Genomic DNA, 20,661 nt, shown 5'->3' with positions numbered 1-20,661 from the left:
AAGTGCGTGGTAGCACAAATAAATCACTAATTAAACTAAGTATGCAGCGGAAAATAAATTGACATAGTGATTTGTTTACGAATGGGAAAAACCAACACGGAAAAAACCCCATTGGGTGATTTTAAGGTCACCACTCCCGAGAATCCATTATTATCACAACAAGCGGTTACAAGTAAAGGAATCTCAGTACCTTATACCAACTTACAGTTGAACCCTTACCCCAATACCCAGTTGGACTTGTTCTATAGTGACAACCTCTCTTTGTAATGCACGGCTCTTAGTACGTGACTAACCAATTGTGTGAATCCAGTACGCGACTTCAATCACCAACTAGAGAAGGTTGTTGGCTACAAAGTTCTTCAGTTCATCACATGATGAAGATCGAGAAGCTCCTTGGTTACAAAACCCTACGGTGCACAAACACAACAGATTTGTCACAATTTTCTTGAACAAATTTTGCTCAACACTTGTGCAACTTGTTCCACCTTTGAAGGCTCTTAAAATAATCTTTTTATATGTTTGGGGTTGTGAGAAAAGAAAACCCAAACACATAATCCCGGATTGAATGAAAAACAGTCCTGAAAAACTGAACTTCATAAACCTCGACAGATACCTATCTGTCGAGTTGTTGTCGAGCCACAGGCTAAAACAGCTTTACAGGTCTCGATATATGCTAGCTGTCGAGTTTTAATAAACAGTACGTTTCACACTTGAATCTTGGACAGAATTACATGGCTTTAACATTTGAACTTAAAACGAGGTTTCTTAAAGTATTATACACATCCTAAATCTACCAAAATACAAGTAAAGTGCATTTTGTCAAAGGATTAGTCAATTACATAAAATAGTGACATATGTTCCTAACAAGTAAATCACATATGTCCTAACAATAAGAAATAAACCTACATTTTTTTTTTCAATCAAATTTAGTGGGAAGATGTGAGACAATTACATATCCTTGGATATTTAATTATCTGTCTCTAATAAATGAGATTCTAATGTTTAATGGATTATTTGATGGACATGTTGTCATTGTTTATGAGGCAGATTTGCCTATTTCTTAATATAAATTTTAAAGTCTTCTTTCTAAAAAAAAAAAGGTAGAAGAGTTAATTTTGAGACATGACGGTCTAAAAACTAAATCTTGTGACAAAATAAATGATATCAGAATTGACTTCTTCTTTTCTTTAATGAACAATATGAGATATGACTTGGTAACAAATAACCAGGGATAGACTCAAGATTTTAAGCTAGCGGGGGCCAAAGTAAAAAAAAAAAAAAAAAAATTCCAAATATGCATCCATATAGTATTGAAAAATTAAAAATACACAAAATTGTTGTTTCTAAATACGCTAAGATGCAATCATTTACCGACAAAGCCAAAAACAAAAACAAAATAATGTTTCTTTTCAATACTAGGTTGGCAAGGATTTTTATTTATTTATTGTTGAAGTTAAAGCATTCACAGTGGTGATGCTAAAAATTTTAGCTTTTCACACCTCAAACAGCTACTTTATCTATTTTATAATCTCACTTTACAATACACCCAATATCAAATGTTCTTTTTTTTTTTTTTTTTATCACTTCATTTAAAATAATATAAACAACTTATTAAAATAATAAAGGAAAAGAGAGAATTTGAGTTTTTTAGTTGAAGGAAGAGATATAATATTAATAAAATATTGTATTTTACTTTTAACAACTCACTACAATTAATTGGTATTTATACTAGTTTATTGTAGTTGTAAAAAATTTAGTTTTAGTTTCTTTAATAACACATGATTTTTTGGCTCTTTGGTGGTAAAATAGTTTATTTATTTATTTTTTAAATACAATTACAATTGTGAATGTTTTTATTATATATGTTAAGTTTTTTGGTTGGATAGTTGCTATTTTGGATGATGCTAATTAGACTTATTAAGGAGAAGGGATCTAAGATTTTGAAAGGGGGACCCAATTACAAAAATAAAATATATAATAACTATATATATAATTGGACATAGGGGGGCCGGGCCCCCTCTTGGGTCTGTCCCTACAAATAACAATAACGATAATTTACAGTAAGTGCATAAAGTTTGATAAGATTATTTTTTATCTATTAAGAGAATAGGAAAATTAACAAATTAACAAATTAGCTAAAGTCAATCATGTTTGTTATTTAGGCCCCTGAACACTCAGATTGTTTAACCTAATTTATTAACCAAGTTGTTACTTAGGTTTGTTATGCAAATCTAGGTTAAACAAATAACAACCATATCACAATAGCTGAAAAGTAAAGAAAACAAGCGATATGATGACCTAGGAAAACTAATGAAATTGTCTAGTTTTATGGTAAAAAACCGGGGGGGGGGGGGTGTTGGGCTCCCTTGGGCCTCCTTGGACCCCACTTGGGTCCATCCTTGCAAATAACAATAATGATAATTTACAGTAAGTGCATAAAGTTTGATAAAATTATCTTTTCTCTATTAAGAGAATAGGAAAATTAACAAATTAGCTAAAGTCAATCATGTTTGTTATTTAGGCTCCCTGAACACTCAGATTGTTTAATCTAATTTATGAACCAAGTTGTTACTTAGGTTTGTTATGCAAATCTAGGTTAAACAAATGACAATCATATCACAATAGCGGAAAAGTAAAGAAAACAAGCGATATGATGACCTAGGAAAACTAATGAAATAGTCTAGCTTCAAGGTAAAAAACCAGGGGGGGGTCGGGCTCCCTTGGGCCCCCTTGGACCCCACTTGGGTCCATCCTTGCAAATAACAATAATTATAATTTATAGTAAGTGCATAAAGTTTGATAAAATTATCTTTTCTCTATTAAGAGAATAGGAAAATTAACAAATTAACAAATTAGCTAAAGTCAATCATGTTTGTTATTTAAGCTACCTGAACACTCAGATTGTTTAACCTAATTTATTAACCAAGTTGTTACTTAGATTTGTTATGCAAATCTAGGTTAAACAAATGACAATCATATCACAATAGCGGAAAAGTAAAGAAAACAAACGATATGGTGACCCAAGAAAACTAATAAAACCGTCCATTTTCAACGTAAAAAATCTAGGGAGGATTTAACCTAAAAAATCCATAGAGCAACAAATTCAGTAAATTGAATGGAAGTGTTTACAATAGATTTTTTTCTAAATCTAATACTACCTCTTGCAGTATTTACTCACGTGACCATATGTAGCTTCGAATCTACGGGCTCTTCTATTTGAATTTGTTGCATACAAATACTCCAGTTTGTGACTTTGAAATCCCACTCAAAGATTTAGATCATCAGTAGTAGTTAATCTTGTTGCAGCAAATCATCTCCACTAGTACATGCAATATCAATCTAATCTCCAGTAGATATTTGTTGAGTCAGAAGGTTACAGAACCTCTCAAATCTTATAGGAGTAACTCACAAGTCTTGGAAAACATGTATTAGGGTTTTGCTTTTATACCTAACAATGTTGAACTCAAACCCTAAACGTTTCGTGGGCTTTCGCACCTTCTTTAAAATTTGCAAAAATTTTATCTTGATCGGGCGAGGAAGACAGATTCTAAATTCTTCTTTCTACAGCTTGAGTGTTCTTAAATCTTGACTTGAATCAACTTGAACAATGTCTAAAACTGTTCTAAGACATTAATATTTTATACTAGACATGTTTTTATACTCGGTTTGCAAACATACATAAAATTAGAACCTAAACATTCAATTCTACAATTCTAAATATTTAGAATCTAACAATCTCCCTCTTTGTCAATTCGTGACATAACATACATACACATGAATTGCCCTACTACAATTCAATCATAATCTACTATTTACAAGTTGCAATAATAAACAACAATATCATGAAAAAATTAGCCTGTAAATTCTTGAAACACTAAAATCAAACCATAAACACATGTATGGATACAATTTAGTCATAATCTACTATTTACAAGTTGCAACAATAAACAACAGTATCATGAAAAAATTAACTTGTAAATTCCTAAAAAACTAAAATTAAACCATAAACTCATGTATGGAAAATACAGTATAAAACATAACTTGATTTTTATCGATAAACTTCAAGAGATTACATCTAACTACCAAAGCAGCATGCACCAAAATTTAAAAGGAAGGTCCTCCAAACCAAGCCCTAAGATCTTAGCAGGGGCGGCCCAACAAACTTTGAGGCCTAAGGAGATATATTTAAATGGGGCCTTTTCATTATTAATTAAATAATATTTAACTAGTTTTCAATATCATAATTTTTATATAACAAAAATGCATTCTTTTTATCTTGTAATTTTTTTTTTCTTTTTGAAGAAATGCTAAAGCTATGACAAATTTTACTTTAAAAAAAAAAAAGTACAAATGTTGTAGCAATGAATGTGATTAATGACATTTCAAGAAGATAATAAACAAATATTTGAATGAATGATGTTAGAGATATTATAAATTTTACAACATGATGCTTATAAAGATGTATCACTAAGTAATTTAAAATTGCATTTAATAGATTGTTGACATTTACAAATCATATTAATTATCACATCAATCTGTATAAAAGTTTTAAAGTAAAATTTATAGTTTTTATAGTATTTTCGTATATAAATTATTTCTTGTAATTAGTGACACATATTTGTAAGCCCTATGTATTTAAAATTGTAATATCTCTAACATTACTCAATTCTTTGGTACCTCTTAAAAGTGGAAGAAAAATGTAAAACTAATTTTTTTTCCTATATCTTAAAAAAAAAATATATATATATATATATATATCTCAATTTTTGCCCCAAAATTTGGGGGCCTCTCTCTAGTAGGGGCCCTAGGCAATTGCCTAAGTGACCAAAGCCTAGGGCCCTTGATCTCAAAATTGTGAACACAATAACTTAATAATATCATCCAGTAAATGGCCAGAAGTAGCTGAGTTTCGTCCTTTTTGCGCTTTTTAAACTGAAGCATGATCATCCCATTCAAGCAATACGTCAAACACACTAAGCTCCAAACAAAATCGCAACGCTTCTATGACTAATGACTGCATACACATATGCATCCTTCCAATAACTAAACACCTGCAAATGAGAAAGTTTATGTACAATCAGTAAACCATGCTCGTCTTTAGCTACAAGGTTCTTGACCTCATGTTCAACTTTGATTATTCACAAAATTAATGTAATTGATCAATTCAAATTAAGAATTAAAAAAAGAATTATGGACAAAAAGTATTTTACCAAATGCTTAAAAGATAAATTGGGATAAAACAAGTTTCAATCGCACATTCATGACTCCCATTTGAATTTAAATGATTTGTATCCTGATAAATTCAAATGTCTCTTATCTACATACATATATAATTCTAGGCTCCGCCAATAGGCCAAACACTGACCCAAAGGAGTGCTTGGCAACAGAATTAGCTCAATGGAAGAAAGACGGCGTGTAACTGAATCAAGTTAAATTTTCACTCTCAATGTGACTACTTTAACCAATCCATTTGCAAGATAGTTCTGAAGTTGTTCCAATGATGATTAAAATTGGCATACTGAATCTTGCAGCTTTCCTTCTTTTCCTACTTTTCTTTTAACATTTGTCATTGCAAATGTGTGTAATCACATTATTGTGTTAAAACCTGTACCTATGATGGTGTTGATAAACAATTTGTTTGTGATGTGTGTTGTTCCTTTGAATGCCAAACTCGGGGTTATAAATTATTAAATTCAATCTATATTTTTCATGTTCTAACTTTTTGGCATATTGGAAATTTTAGAATTCAAATTGGGTGCGAGAATAGTGAAAGGAAAGCCATTGTCAAAGTATATTAATCCATTTTTTCAATTTCAGAACTGACAAAAAAGTAACCAAAGGAATTATAGATTTTGAGGGCTAATTTAATATTCGGTCAAGCAAAAACTTAATATTGGGCTAGAAAAATAGACATTATTGGGCATAAATAATGGACCGAAGCAAGTATTAATTCTTTTTGTTTTTTTTTTTTTTTTTAATTATTGGGCACTCGGCCTACAATTACTATACTACACCAGTTGGGCCTTTGGCCCATATTCTCTTTACTACATGGGTTGGACTTCTAGCCTACAAATACAAGTGAGTTACAAGTATTAACTCATAAAGTTATTTTCTATCTCAAAAAAAAAAAAAAAAAAAAAAAAAAAAAGTGTTCTTGACAACCATTAAACACATTCTAGCACTACTGTTGAAGCTAATGACTTTTCAGCAAAAAATAAAAAAGAGAGAGAGAGATTATGTCACTTTGTGATTGTGAAAGACCTGCTCCTTCTTCAGTAAAGCAGCGGGAGGAAAGAGCAAATCCCAATTCTACGTATTGCCTTCTTCGCTAGAGCTATGGAGAATAAAACAAAACACATGCATGTACTATCTTGTTCTCCGTTAAAAATGCTAGAGCAAAGTAACAAGACAACTGACTAACACATCGAAGCTCCGTGAAGATCTGTTAAGACCCACAAAAAATCATTGAGTGCTATCGTGTTAGATTTTAAGACTTTAGGAACTAAATGTATTAGAACTTTAATGTGTAATATGTTGGCAAACTATGATCAAAACTTAGAGTCTAGATTTAGGCTGCTCAAAGTCTGTTTTTTGAAAAGTTGGAATTGAGTGAATTGCAGGATTTATTGGCTAAATCTACAAGGATCGATCGATCGAAAATTAGGCTGTGTTTAAATTGGGTGAAAACCATTTTCAGAAATCATTTTCCGTAAAACCCATGTGTTTGGCTGTCACGGAAAATACTATTTTTCGAAAAATGACTTCCGGTTGACCACTAATTTCACCTTTGACCCGGAAATGAATTTCTCCCCTCATTTTCACTTCAAATCACTTCCGGGTCTTGCAAAACGCAGAGAGAGGGAGAGAAAAAACAGAAAACACAACACGAGAGCGAGAGAAAGAACAAAAAAAAAAAACAATCGAAGAACACAACACAGAGAGAGCGATTGAAAGAACGAGCGAGATCAAGCCAACGAACGAGATCGAAGCCAACGAGCGAGATCAAGTGCGAGAGCTCCGATCGATCCAGCCACCCAGAGCTCCGATCCGGCCAACGAGCGAGAGAAAGAACAAGAGCCAACGATCCACAAACCGACACCGATCTACCTCACACCGGTCACGCCGAGCTCAGCCAGACGATCACCGCGCCAAACGCCGCAGACCCACGGTGAGTGACAGCTCAAACTCACACCGATCCAGACCAAGGCACCCGATCTAGCTCAGCCAGTCGATCATCGGTCCAGCCACTCCGATCACCGAGCCAAACACAGACTCACGGTGAGTTTTCCGGAACCGATTGACCGCCACACACTCACCTCACCTCCGACCCACACGTCCGATCCACACACTCACTCACCTCCGATCCACTCACCTCACCGGTCCAACCCATCCTCCAGATCCGATCTCTGAAATATATATATATATATATATTTATTTATTTATATAAATATTTATATATTTATTTATATAAATATTTATATAATTATTTACATGTTTTTATTTATTAATTTTTTTATTATACATTGTTTATTAAACTGTGTATTTGTGGGTAATGCATATGAAATTTTGGGGCTTTTCTGATTGCAGGTTATTTATTAATTTTTTTAATTATCCATTGTTGATTAAACTGTGTATTTGTGGATTATGCATATGAAATTTTGGGGCTTTTCTGATTGCAGGTTATTTATCAATTTTTTTAATTATCCATTGTTTATGAAACTGTGTATTTATGGGTGATGCATATGAAATTTTGGGGCTTTTCTGATTGCAGGTTATTCCCGATTGGTTTGTGGTCTGATTTTTTTTTTTATAGAATTTTGGGGCTTGACTGGTTATGCATGATTGGTTTTTGCTGTGATTTTTATTAGAATTTGGCTAGTTGGGTTATGTGTAGAACTTTTGCTGTGATTTTTTGTTTAATTTGGCTAGTTGGATTATGTATAGAAATTTTGGAGCTTCACCCATGCTTGGTGTTATTATGTTCTTGCAGTATAATATGTGTGTGTTTAAACCTTAATTGAAGGTGCTTTGGGTATATAGGTGATTATAAATAGAATGCAATGTGATGGTATTGTGCTATATCAATGTGCAATTATCAATGTGATGGTATTGTTATAGTGTAAATAGAATGCAATGTGATGGTTTGGATGTTTTATGTTTGTGGCTGATTTTATTTATGGTGTAATCAATAGCATACTTGTTTACATACCTCTTAGACCACAATGTTTGTGATTTTGTTAGATGAAGAAAAAAACCAAAGCCACAATTCTTGCCTCAGTTGCATCTGTCCTCCTTGTGGGGGTTGCATTGTTAAGGAAATTACGACGTAGACGTAGACAACTACCTAAGGCGCCTTATGTTAACCATGCCGCCGAGAGAGAGGAATACATAAATAGTGTTTTGCATGGAAGTGAGAGACATTGTGTGAATCAACTTAGGATGAAGCCTATAGCTTTCCACCACTTATGTCACATCCTCACTGAGGGGGAGCACGTACGTCCGACTATTCACATGTCTGTTATGGAGCAAGTGTTCATTTTCTTGCACATTATTGGTCATAATGTGAGGTTTCATGTAATGGGTAGTCGGATCTATAGATCAACTGAGACTGTTCATAGATACTTCAAGGTCGTCCTTAGGGGGGTCCTGAAATTATATAGAGCTCTAATAAGACTGCGTAGCGAAGATACACCTCCAGAGATAAGGAATAGCAAAAGGTTTTACCCATAGTTTAAGGTAAATATTGCGACTTGTGTATTTTTGTAAATTGTGAAGATTTATGTAATTTTAAACCATTATGTCTGTCGAAAATTAGGATTGTGTTGGAGCAATAGATGGTACACATGTTCGTGCATCTGTGCCACCTGAAATACAAGGAAGATTTCGTGGTTGCAAAGATGGAACCATGCAAAATGTGTTAGCTGCCATTAGTTTTGACTTAAAGTTCACTTATGTGTTGGCTGGATGGGAAGGCAGTGCACATGATTCACGTGTATTAAATGATGCATTTGCTAGGCCAGGGGGATTTTCAATTCCTGATGGTATTACACGATTACTTCACCTTTTTGGTTTATTAGTTTAATAAATATTATGTGTTTTCCTAAACATAGTAGTGATTTGGTTTTATTTTTTAATATATGTAGGTAAATATTATCTTGGTGATGCTGGGTATGGTAAAAAAAATGGAATATTGTCACCGTATCGGAGTGTACGATATCACTTGAAAGAGTTTAGTGATCGTCCTCCTGAGAATGCGCAAGAATTGTTCAACCTCCGACACTCTTCATTGAGAACTACCTTTGAGCAAGGGTTTGGAGTGGTGAAAAAAGGTTTTCGAGTGTTGGATGCAGAACCATATTGGTCTTTCCCAACCCAAGTGAAAGTAGTGTTAGCGTGTTGTGTGGTTCATAATCACATTATAGGGGTTGAACCAAATGACCATATTATGGAAGATGCAATGAACCAAGTAGAGTTTAGTGACCACCAACAAGAAACACAATCACGTCAGGAGTCCGTCGAAGATAGTAGATCATGGAATGCTAAGAGAGATGAGATATGCCAAGCCATGTGGTCTGATTATATCAGAAATGGAGAGTAGTACTTTATTTAGATTTCTATGATTGTAATGTGTTTTTTCTTTTTGTTTTTTTGTAAAGACAATGTATGTAATATAGACTTTTGGTGATGTAATGAAAAAGTATTTTTAGCATTACATTGTTATTTGATGGTATTACATTCTCATTTCCATAGTTAACATGTTACATTCTGTTGTGCACATTCATAAGCGTGGTTGTATGTGTGTTTGATTTGTTATTCATGTTCCGAGCGTAATTACTAAATGCTACTCTCACTATACTATTTTCATATGTAGTAATGTCAAAGGGCAAAGAAAAAGTTAGTGGCAACAAGCAATTTAGGTGGCTGCCACCTATACATGAGATGATGCTTAGGATGCTTACAGAGGAGGCTGCAAAGGGCAATAAGCCCTCTAGTACTTTTAGGGCCGGCTCCTTTGCTCTTGTAGCGAAGGAGATAACGGCCCAATTCGGGGTTGAGTGCCACCCGTCCTATGTTGACAACCGGATGCGAACTCTAAGGTCCATGTGGGGAACTATTCAAGCTCTTAGAAAGAAGAGTGGATTCGGTAGGGACGAAAATCTGAAAATGATAACTTGCGACGCTAAAACATACCAAAAAGAAGTTATGGTATGGCTTCCAACTATATTTTCTTAATATAGATAATAATATATGTTTTTGCCTTTTGTATGAAATTTATAGTGTCATTCTTTTTAGGATTCCATTGCTTTTATAAGGTTTTCCAAACATAACTTTCATGTCACCTTACCTATGTATTATATCTATACATACCTATGTGATTTCATCTATCTATATGTGTATATGTGTCTGAGCTACAATTTTCTTTGGTTCTCGGTTTGGTTGCTAATAAAATGTTGGGAAAGTAAAGAAAAGATTGATACTTTCTTTTTAAGGTGATTTTTTTAATGGGTTTTTTTCAGCTATGACTTGGGAATAATAGGAAATTAAGGACCCACTGTTTTCTTTGATCTTTCTATTTGGTTGCTAGGAAGAAGTGAATGAAAGAAAACAAAGTTTTTAACCAAAAGATTTGTGCTTGCTGTTCTAATTTTTTTTCTGTTTTTTTTTAATTGGGCTCTCTTAGCAGTGAAGTGTGCATAATAGTAACATAATGTATTGACTTGTTTCATCGTTATTTGAGAGTTTTTTTACATTACTTGTTTGATTACTGAGAAAATGTAGGAAAAAGTATGGAGTATTTGCTTTAATTGTTATTGCATAGTCTTTTATATTGAATTTATGAGTGAAGTTATTATTGCATTGTTATATACGTTTTTTTCTCCCTTACAGGCACATCGAAAGCATGCAGAGTATCTGAACAAAAAAATTGAGTTTTACGATGAATTAGCGATTGTTGTGGGAAAGGACACAGCCACAGGTGGCTTTTCTAAGTCCTATGTGGATATCGAAAATGAGCCAGATAATGGGGATAATGGGGATAGTGCGGAGTTTGTTGCAGATAATGTGGAGGAATGTGTGGTTGAAAAAGGGAAGAACGCAAATGAATCATCCACCATTGGGTCGGGAATTTCCAAGTCCCGCAAAAGAGGGCGTGCAGCTTCTAATGTTGATGATAGTGTGCTGACTGATCTGTCTGATCAGCTGAAGGAAATAGCTGTCGCTCTTAAAGAAATCAATCGGGGCCTGGTAGATTACACAACTTTGTATAATGAGGTAATGGCTATGATGGCGGATGGATATAGCGAAGATATGCTCGCTACTGCCTTCGACCATCTTTGTGAGAATGAGAAGACGGCACGTGGATTTTTAGCCAAGAATGCTAGGTTGAGGAAGCTGTGGTTAGATGGTTATTTTTTCTCACAAATTTGATTTGCTTATTTCATGTTGACTGTGATGGTAGATTTAGGAATTAACTTTTGTTGTAGTATTAGTATTGACCTATCAATGTATTATATATATACTCTTTTGTATTATTGGGACGATACAATTGCCCAAATTATGTATTTGTATTGTTCAAATACCACGAATAGGTATCATTTTTGTATCCCATTGAGGTGTAATGCCAATGGTGAACAATTGATGTGGCTGTTTTTATATAAATATTATGGGTATATTCGAATGATTATGTTTGATGTTGAACCAAATGACCATAATTTTTGTATTTTTATAGATATGTATAGGAAATGCAGGTTCTTGAATTTTATCTATAAACCATAGTAGAAGAAGCTCGAAGACTTCTGCTCAAAATGGCTCAGCAGTGTCATATTGTAGATCATTTTCCGTAAAATGATCCACAAACAAACACCGGAATTGGTTTTCCGTAAAAAACAAATTTTATTTTTCATAAAATGTTTGACCGAACCAAACATGGGAATTGATTTTCCGTAAAGTATTTTCCGTAAAATGTTTGGACGAACCAAACACCGGAATTAATTTTCCGTAAAAGGATTTCCGTAAAATATTTGGACGAATCAAACACCGGAATTGATTTTCCGTAAAAAGATTTCCGAGACAGCCAAACAGCCTGAATACATTTTCCTTTTCTGGAAATTAGCATTTCCGGAAAATATGTATTTTCCGGAAAACGTTTTACAGCAACCAAACACAGCTTTAGGCTCAATCGATCAAACCTCGTGCAGATTAATTTTCTGCAGATTTTTTCCAACTTAGCCCAAGCCCAGCTTGACATGTAGAGTTTTATATTTTACTTCAAGTATAAAAGGAAAAACCCTAGCTACGTTTTAGAGATTGTTGATGTGCTGTATGTTAAATCTCTTTTAAGATCTAGAGGTGTTTGCCTTCATACATACTTAGGGTTATCAAGAACAAGATTATGTCAAGAACTTGGTGATCGCTTTAGTTGTTGCATAAAGAATTTAAAAAAGATCTGAAACCTTTGAGTGGAGTCTCAAAGTTACAAGTGGGGTCTCAAAGTCACAAGTGAGAGTACTTGTGGTTGCAGTGGATCAAAGAAAGAAGTAGTTCGTGCACTCGGAGCTGTCACATGGTCGTGGAAGTAAGTTTTCTGCTCGAGGTAGCAATAGGATGTTAGTGGTCCAAGTCTTACTATACAAATTTTAATTCTTTCATAGTGTATCTGTTTTACCTTGAGGATAGTTAGGTTAAATCCTCCCTAGGTTTTTTACCGATTTGGTTATTTTGGGTTATCATATCGTGTGTTATTTATATTTCTGCATTGCTTACATGATATGATTTGATTTTGTTAACCTAGATCTGAATAATTTATCTAAGTAATCACTTGACTAACTAACTAGGTTAAACAACTTGTGTTTTAAGGGGTCTAAAAACGTACACATTGGATTCTTAAGGAACCTCATACGGTCATACTTCAAAGAAGGTGCTTAGATTGTCAGAACTCACATAACAGCTGCTTCCCTAACCCTAACCAATTGTGGAATGTGGTCGAAGCCCATATTTCACTAGTGATAGGGATAGTGGCGTTTGCGAGGTTGGGGGACAAGTTTTGGAGAATGGCTGGCATAGTACTCATGCACCTTGACGATGACACTAGAGTTGGAGATAAGGTTTCTGGCAACCTAGCTCCTCCCTTTCACTCTCATAGAACTTCTTCCTTTCATTTCCTTACTACCTTGATGATGATGTGTATGGCATGTGAAATTATTTAATTTAAGAACCTAAGCTACAGTAAGTACCTAATTAAGTTTTGCACTTTAGTTAAAATAATATTTTAGAATTTTTAAAATTTGTGTTTCAAATTTTTTACATTTAGGTTAATCTTGATTTATCATTTTGACTGCTCTCTTTTATAGAGAGAATTAGGTTCAATTCTACCAAAAAATATCATCCGTTTGACGTGACTTATGGTAAAAGTTAAACTATAAGTTTGATGGATTTGGAATAGAGAATTCTTTAAAGTTTAATAGGAATTGCTATGGTTTTTGGCATGGAATTCTTTAAAGTTTACTTCTCCTCGGTACTACTTCAACTTTTTTTTTAATTATTATTTTTTTATATAAGATAGAAATTCTACTTTAGCCTAATCAAATGGCCTGTTTGGAAGTTTAAAGAGGGAGGAGAGTAGAGGGAAGTAGAGGGGACGAGAGTAGTGAGGAGGAGAGTCGAGGGGAATGGTTATCTTTCACCTTGTTTGGATGTTTTAAAAATTAAGATAGAAAGGAGAGGAAATGATTTAAATAGACAAATTTACCCCTATTTGAAAATGGACTTTCAACATTGGTCTACGATTAATTTGTTAGATTAAATAATTATGACTATAGCATGCAATATTTTTTTTCCTAATGTGAATTAAATAATCAATATTGATCTATGATTAAATATTTTTTCTGCTTTTTTATTATATTAAAAAAAACCATCCTTAATTGATAATAATTAAAATAAGAAAAAAATGTTTGGTTTGTTTGTTTACTGAAAAAATCAACAAAATATTATTCTAAGAGAAATTAATTAAGAATTTGGGGGAAAATTCAAAGAGAAGTTTGACCAAAGAGCTTCAACGACATTACAGTCAAACGCGTACCTGTAGAGAGTTATTAACAATGAAGAAATAAAAAATTAGGTGAAAACTAAATTTGGAAGTGTATATTCAGACGAAATTTAAAAAAATAAAATAAAATCATATGTGTGAAAAATTACCTCCTTATAGCAAGAGTTGTTAGATCAGAGTGAAACAGAGACCTTGGAAGCGAAAGATCAAATAGAATGCAATACAAAGTGGAAAAAGAAGGAGGTAGAGAAAAATTTTCTAGAGAAACAAACAAGAATCAGGAATACGGTGTGTTCAATTTTGTGAACAAAGGGACAGAGTGTGTGTGAGGACAAAAAATTTGTGGGTTACAGAGCTGAGAGAGCTTAAGAGAAATTTATGAGTTACAGTTTTTTTTTTTTTTTTTTTTTTTTTTTTTTTTTTTTTTTTTTTTTTTTTTTTACGTTACAAAACATTTTAATTTTGTTATTATAATAAGGGTAAATTAGGTAATTTATTTGGTCAATAATTTATGTACTCTACTCTCCCTCCAAATTTCTCCAATTTGGGGGAATTAAAAATGAGGGGTTAGAGGTAGTTGAAACGCCTCCCCTCCTTCCTGAAAAAACTTCCAAACAAGGTAATTGAATTATTCTCCCTCCCTTTACTCTTCTCCCCCTCCTTTTTTAAACATCCAAACAGACCATAAGTGTATATGTGTGTAAAACTCCCTCTTGATTACTTGAATCTTGGCTTTTGCCTCCCACACTTTATAAGCACTTATACTTGTAAAGTGACCATCGCACCAAGGGTGTGCGGTGGTGGTACTACTTCAACTTCTATTATACCCTTTATGTTTTATATTTCGCCAATCCATTTTTATGTCCTTAACTGTGTCAAAAACCAAAAACAATATAGGGAGAAAAGATTGCACAAATATGTATGAGAGAGAGAAATTCGTATACCTTTTTTTTGGGTTTAGAGATAAGCATGAAATGTCATAAATAAGGGATAATAAATGAGATCCTAAACTCAGTATTGATGCGTCTTTTTTTAACCGTTGGATATACTTAAATCTAATAGTTTAGAAAATGTGTAACACTAAAGAGTTACATCAGGTGTAACTTTAAAGAGTTACACCAGTTGTAACTTGAACCCAACCCAACATATATATATATATATATATATATATAAGATGGGTTCAAGTTACACTTGGTGTAACTCTAAGCAATGTTATACCACCCAATAACTTATTATTAAATTAATATTTTGAAAATCCAACCGTTGAATTACATGTTCTATATGTTCTTAACTTGCATGCCAATTTTCATGTGAATCAAATGCTATTTACCATGCAATCCATAAACTCATCTTTTATGAATTATTTTAAACTACAAAAACTTGAATTTAAACAATTGATTTATAGAATTCGTACAATTGTTTTGTATGGCTACTCTAGTTTTTTATTTTTTTATTTTTTATAAGGAACAATTCTTGCTCTTGTTGGTGAAATTAATTTTAAGTTTTAACAAATCAAAGAAGTAGTACTATTTTTTCCCAAGTTTATAACAATGTGGGGGGTTTTGAATCCAAATTCTCCTTTGTAAGAAAATTGAATAATGCTATTAAATTACAAAACTCCTAATTTCAAATTAACCTTAAAAAGAAAACTTCAAATTAGTCATGTTAGAGCACTCACATCAATGGGTGTGTAATAGATTTTACAATTATTACCTAAAAATGACTCACATTAGTGAATGTAGAATTGTGTACCTTTACAAGTTTGCTATAAAAATTGTGGAAATTTATGCTGATACTATTAATTTTGTATTGATTTTTTTAATTCTTTTTTTTACATATCTCAAGAATGAAGAAAGAGAGTGGAAGGTGGTTGTTATATATTGAAAGCTCGGATTTGTTTAGACCCCCAAAATAAAATTACGGTTAGATTGTTTTTACTCTAACTTAGACTAAGTGGGGAATAAGGGTAAATGAGCACAAACAACCGATAACACTACACAAAGCCATATTTATCCATTATCAACAATATAAAGTAAAGCTTAAGAGTAGGGAAGAAAGATGCAAACACAAGATAACACTGAGACGTGTTATCAAAGAGGAAATAGAAGAACTCAGTGAAAAACCTTTTCACCGCCTTCCAAGCGGTAATCGATCCACTAGAGAATAAAGTTGGAGTACACGAATAACAAAAGACCCTCCAAGCCTAGTCTACCCAATGTACTTGAGCCCTCCAAGCTTCTGCTACCAACTGGCTTCTTGGAACCTTGTCTTCTCTACCTTTCTCGAATCCCGCAATTCAGCCCGATTGCATCCGCCAATGAATGACTCATTCCAATACTTCCTAGCAGCACCAAAACCTCACTTGACGCTCAAATTGGGTGTGGTAAGTGTTTGGGCTATCAACCTCACAAGGATTTAGAGATGGAGAGGTAAAAGTAGAGGAAAACCACAAGGAAATGTATGGATGATTATGGGTTTAACAATCTCGAACTCTCAAGTGTATTTTCTAGGGTTTTTTTCTCTAAAAATCACTCCTTACAATATGTGGGTAATGAGGGTATATATAGTGTGGGTAAAGACTTGGTAAAACAAAACATGAAATTTTGCCAAACAAAATGTTTCGCAAGTATTTTGCAGGAAAACCTTACCTACGAGACACTTGCGTAATCCTCCAGGTTGGCATGACTCTTCGCCTTCCAGTCATGTGCTTTACACGTGGCTATTTCGCGGGTAAGCTTCTTGTGAGACACTCGCAAAATCCACTTATTCATCCTTTTAAGCTTAAGTTTTCACACTCTCTCACACTTATCCCTTACAATTAAAACCACATTAATACGGGGAAAATATGATTGAAGAAATTACAATCAAATTTGGCACAAAATTAAAGCCAACATAAAATAGTTGTAAATTACAACTTTACGTATATGAAGAAAGAAAAACAATTAAAGAAACCAAGAAAATTTAATTTTTTAATGAATTGTTGTGTAAAATAAATAATATGATATAAGGTATTTTGGAAAGGACAAAGTTTAGTTACAAAATTAGTTGTAACCTAAAACTACAATCTTACTCAATAAAATAAATATTACTACATATTTTGAAACATAACCGTTGAATCGTATGTTCTTTACGCTCTTAATACATTAATAAAATTTTGTGTCAATCGAATATTATTTACTATATGATCTATAAGCTTATACTTTATGCATAATTTTAAATTACAAAAACTTGTAATTTAAACAATTTATTGATGATATAGCTATTAATCTTTAATTTTATAAAATTTTTGCAAGTATAGAGGAATTATAAAGAAGATATAATCTAATGGTGAATTTATCAAAATTCACTTCCAATAAAAAGATATTGAGTAAGGTTGTAATTTTAGACTATAACCAATTTTTTAATTAAACTTTGTTCTTTTGAAAATTGAATATATAAAATAAATAAATAAATAAATAAATAAAACTAGGTTTTACAGTAAATCAACAAAAAAAATTTGCAATCTTAGTTGGCAAAAAGTTTTGTGGAGTAAATATATTAATGAGAATAAACAGATGCAAGGTTAGAATTTTTTTATTTTTTATTTTTTTATACAAGATAAAAAATATACATTGGTCTAATTTAAGTGTATATGTGTGTGAAGCTCCCTCCTGAAAACTTGAACACTGACCTTTACCCCCCACACCCCACAAGTACTTTTACTTATGGAGTAGTTTCTCTTCGCTAGTGAAAGGTGGCTCCTCTCCATCTTCTCCTAGGTCATAGAATAGCCGTCCCTTCTCGTGAAGGTGTGTTTGTACCTTGAGGTAACAAGTTTACCTTCAAGGTTTTGTGGTTTTTCCTTTCTTACAGGGTGGGGAAACACATTTTTTTGTTCTTTAGTTTTTCTTTCCAGTTTTTTCTAGTTTCAGATTAATGGAGGAGTTAGCAAAATCTTAGAGTTGTCTTACTCTCTCAGACATGGAAGGTTCTCATGTTAGCATTACAGAGGAAGAAGCAGTTTCAGATTTCGTCCTTGTTGCAAAGTTTCTTACTAAGAGGGCCTTGAATGTGGAGGCTATTGCCAAAACTTTCACACCCATATGGAGAATGAAAAACAAATTTAGGGTGACTAAAGAGAGTGATCATATGGTGCTCTTTACTTTTGATAACCAAAATGACATGGAGTGAGTCCTTAATACAGAACCATGGAGCTTTGATAAGCACCTTATGGTTTTACATTGGTATGATAAAGAGGTTGATGTTTTGGATATTGATTTTAATATGGTTACTTTTTGGATTCAGGTACACAAATTACCAGTCCGCTTTTGAACAAGGGCTATAGTTGAAAAAATTTGTGGTGCTGCTGGTTTGTTGGACAAGAACACAGAGGAGGGGGAAATTATGGGCGATGGTTTTATTCATGTATAGGTTAAGGTGGACATTTCAAAACCTTTATGCAGAGGCCGAGTGCTTTCTTTGGAGAATGGTAAGGAACTTTGGGTCTCTTTCAAATATGAGCAGCTGCCAAACTTGTGTTATTGGTGTGATAGCCTCATACATGACAACCGAGACTGTGAGTTGTGGATTGAGAATGGTGGCACGCTACCATTTGAGGCTCAACAATATGGTGCATGGATCAGAGTAGCACCTTTTGTGCGATAAAAAAGAAATTCAGTTTCTATTCCTGGTTTTTATAAAACTAAATCTGCTGGTCCAACTACAACATCCACCCCAAAGCCGCCTGCAAAATCGCAAGTGGTGATCCTAAGAGGAGGTCCAGCGCCGGAGATTATCAGATCAGGTCAGGGTAGTGAGACGCCAAATTAGGAAGGAATTAAATTCCCTGATTTCTAGGAGGCAAATTCGATGGACTCAAGTCCTTTCCACATGGATCAAAACATTTTGGGGGAAGTCAATGCTATTAATACGGATCAGAACATGGGAAGTTTATTTGCTGAGCTGTTCGAAGAGAAATTAGAGGACATAAATCGAGATTTGAGGAGATTTGATGCGGCAACACAGTTTCATTTAGAATCAGACTCTCCCATGGGCAAGGAAAATAATTTGGAATCAAGGACAATTAATGAGATTTTTCTGAAGTCCACTCAATCACGTGTAACATCACATGGTTGTCCCCGTGTACCACTATCTGTTCTACCTGATACTTCAAACATGACACAAGGATTCAAGCTACTTGGAAATGTTACGCTAGGTCCATCACAGGCATGGATGTCATTATGGCAGATGTAGTGGGTTCAAAAAGGTGTGCTCATCCTATGGGGGTCAGCCGGAGTTATAGAAAAAGAAGAAGACTGTTTCTCGAGTTGGCAAAGGTGATAATGTGATATTGGCGGAGGCTGGTTCCCAGCCTTGCTAGAACCAATGATTCTTTTATGTTGGAATTGTCAGGGGCTTGGGAACCAACGTACAGAAAATCAGCTTACAGAATTAGTGTGGGCAAAAGAACCATTCGTTGTATTTTTAGCCGAGACATGGGTAGATGAAACTAGGATAATTTTAATTCAAGATTGTTTGAACTTTAAGCATAGATTTATTGCAACTAGGAGAAACAAATCAGGGGGTTTGGTGATGTACTGGAAAGAGGAGTTTGATTTAACAATATAGACTTTTTTGAAGAACCAAATTGATGCCACAATTTGCAAAAACAAGGAAGGGGAGTGGAGATTCATAGGTTTTTACGGAGAACCGGATACACAACTTAGACATGAAGCTTGGGCATGGTTGAGAAATTTGAGAACACGAAGTCAAGCACCTTGGTTATGTGCATGAGATTTTAATGAAGTTACAAAGCAATTGGAGAAATTGGGTGGAAGAACCCGACCTCATAATCAGATGCAAGCATTTAGAGATATCTTGGATGAATGTGGATTTATTGATCTTGGTTTTGTGGGATCAAAGTTCACTTGGCATAAGCATTTTGATAATTTCACAGTATGGGAGAGATTGGATAGGGCAATGGCAACCAATGAGTGGTCTTCTTTGTTTCCGGATACACAAGTTCATCATATTGATGTTACTACTTCGGACCATAAGCCTTTGTTAATTAATGCAGATGGGATGGAATGAAAGCAACAGAGGCCTTTTCAGTTTGAGCAGATGTGGATGAGTGAACCAGGGTGTGGGGCAACAATTGAAGCGGTATGGCAGTAGGTAGGGGCTAATCTGAGAGGTGAGAAAGTGATAAAATTTTTTTTGACAAGTGTGGGAAAAGTTTGACCAAGTGGAGCTAGACATGCTTCCGAAATGTGAGAAGAGAGCTAGAACAAAAGAAAAAAAAAACTTGCCCAGGCCAAAAGGCTAGCATGCAGTGGGGGGTCGGTGACTTTGATGAAAAAGTTGGAGAAAGAAATTAATAAACTCCTCGATAAAGAATCACAGATGTGGGGGTAGTGGGCAAAGGTGCAATGGATGAAAGTTGGAGATAGGGACACGAGGTTTTTTCATAGCAAAGCTTCACAGAGAAGGAGGAAAAATTACATTAAGGGGCTGTATAATAATAATGGCCAATGGTGCACTAATCCTAGCCAAGTGGAGGACATAGTTCTAGAGTTTTATCAAGCTCTTTTTACTTCCCAAAGCTCAAAGAACTTTGATGAGATTTTGGTACAAATACC

This window comes from Quercus lobata, chromosome 5, assembly GCF_001633185.2.
Source record: "Quercus lobata isolate SW786 chromosome 5, ValleyOak3.0 Primary Assembly, whole genome shotgun sequence".
Classification (NCBI taxonomy): domain Eukaryota; kingdom Viridiplantae; phylum Streptophyta; class Magnoliopsida; order Fagales; family Fagaceae; genus Quercus; species Quercus lobata.
This window is presented reverse-complemented; position numbering follows the sequence as displayed.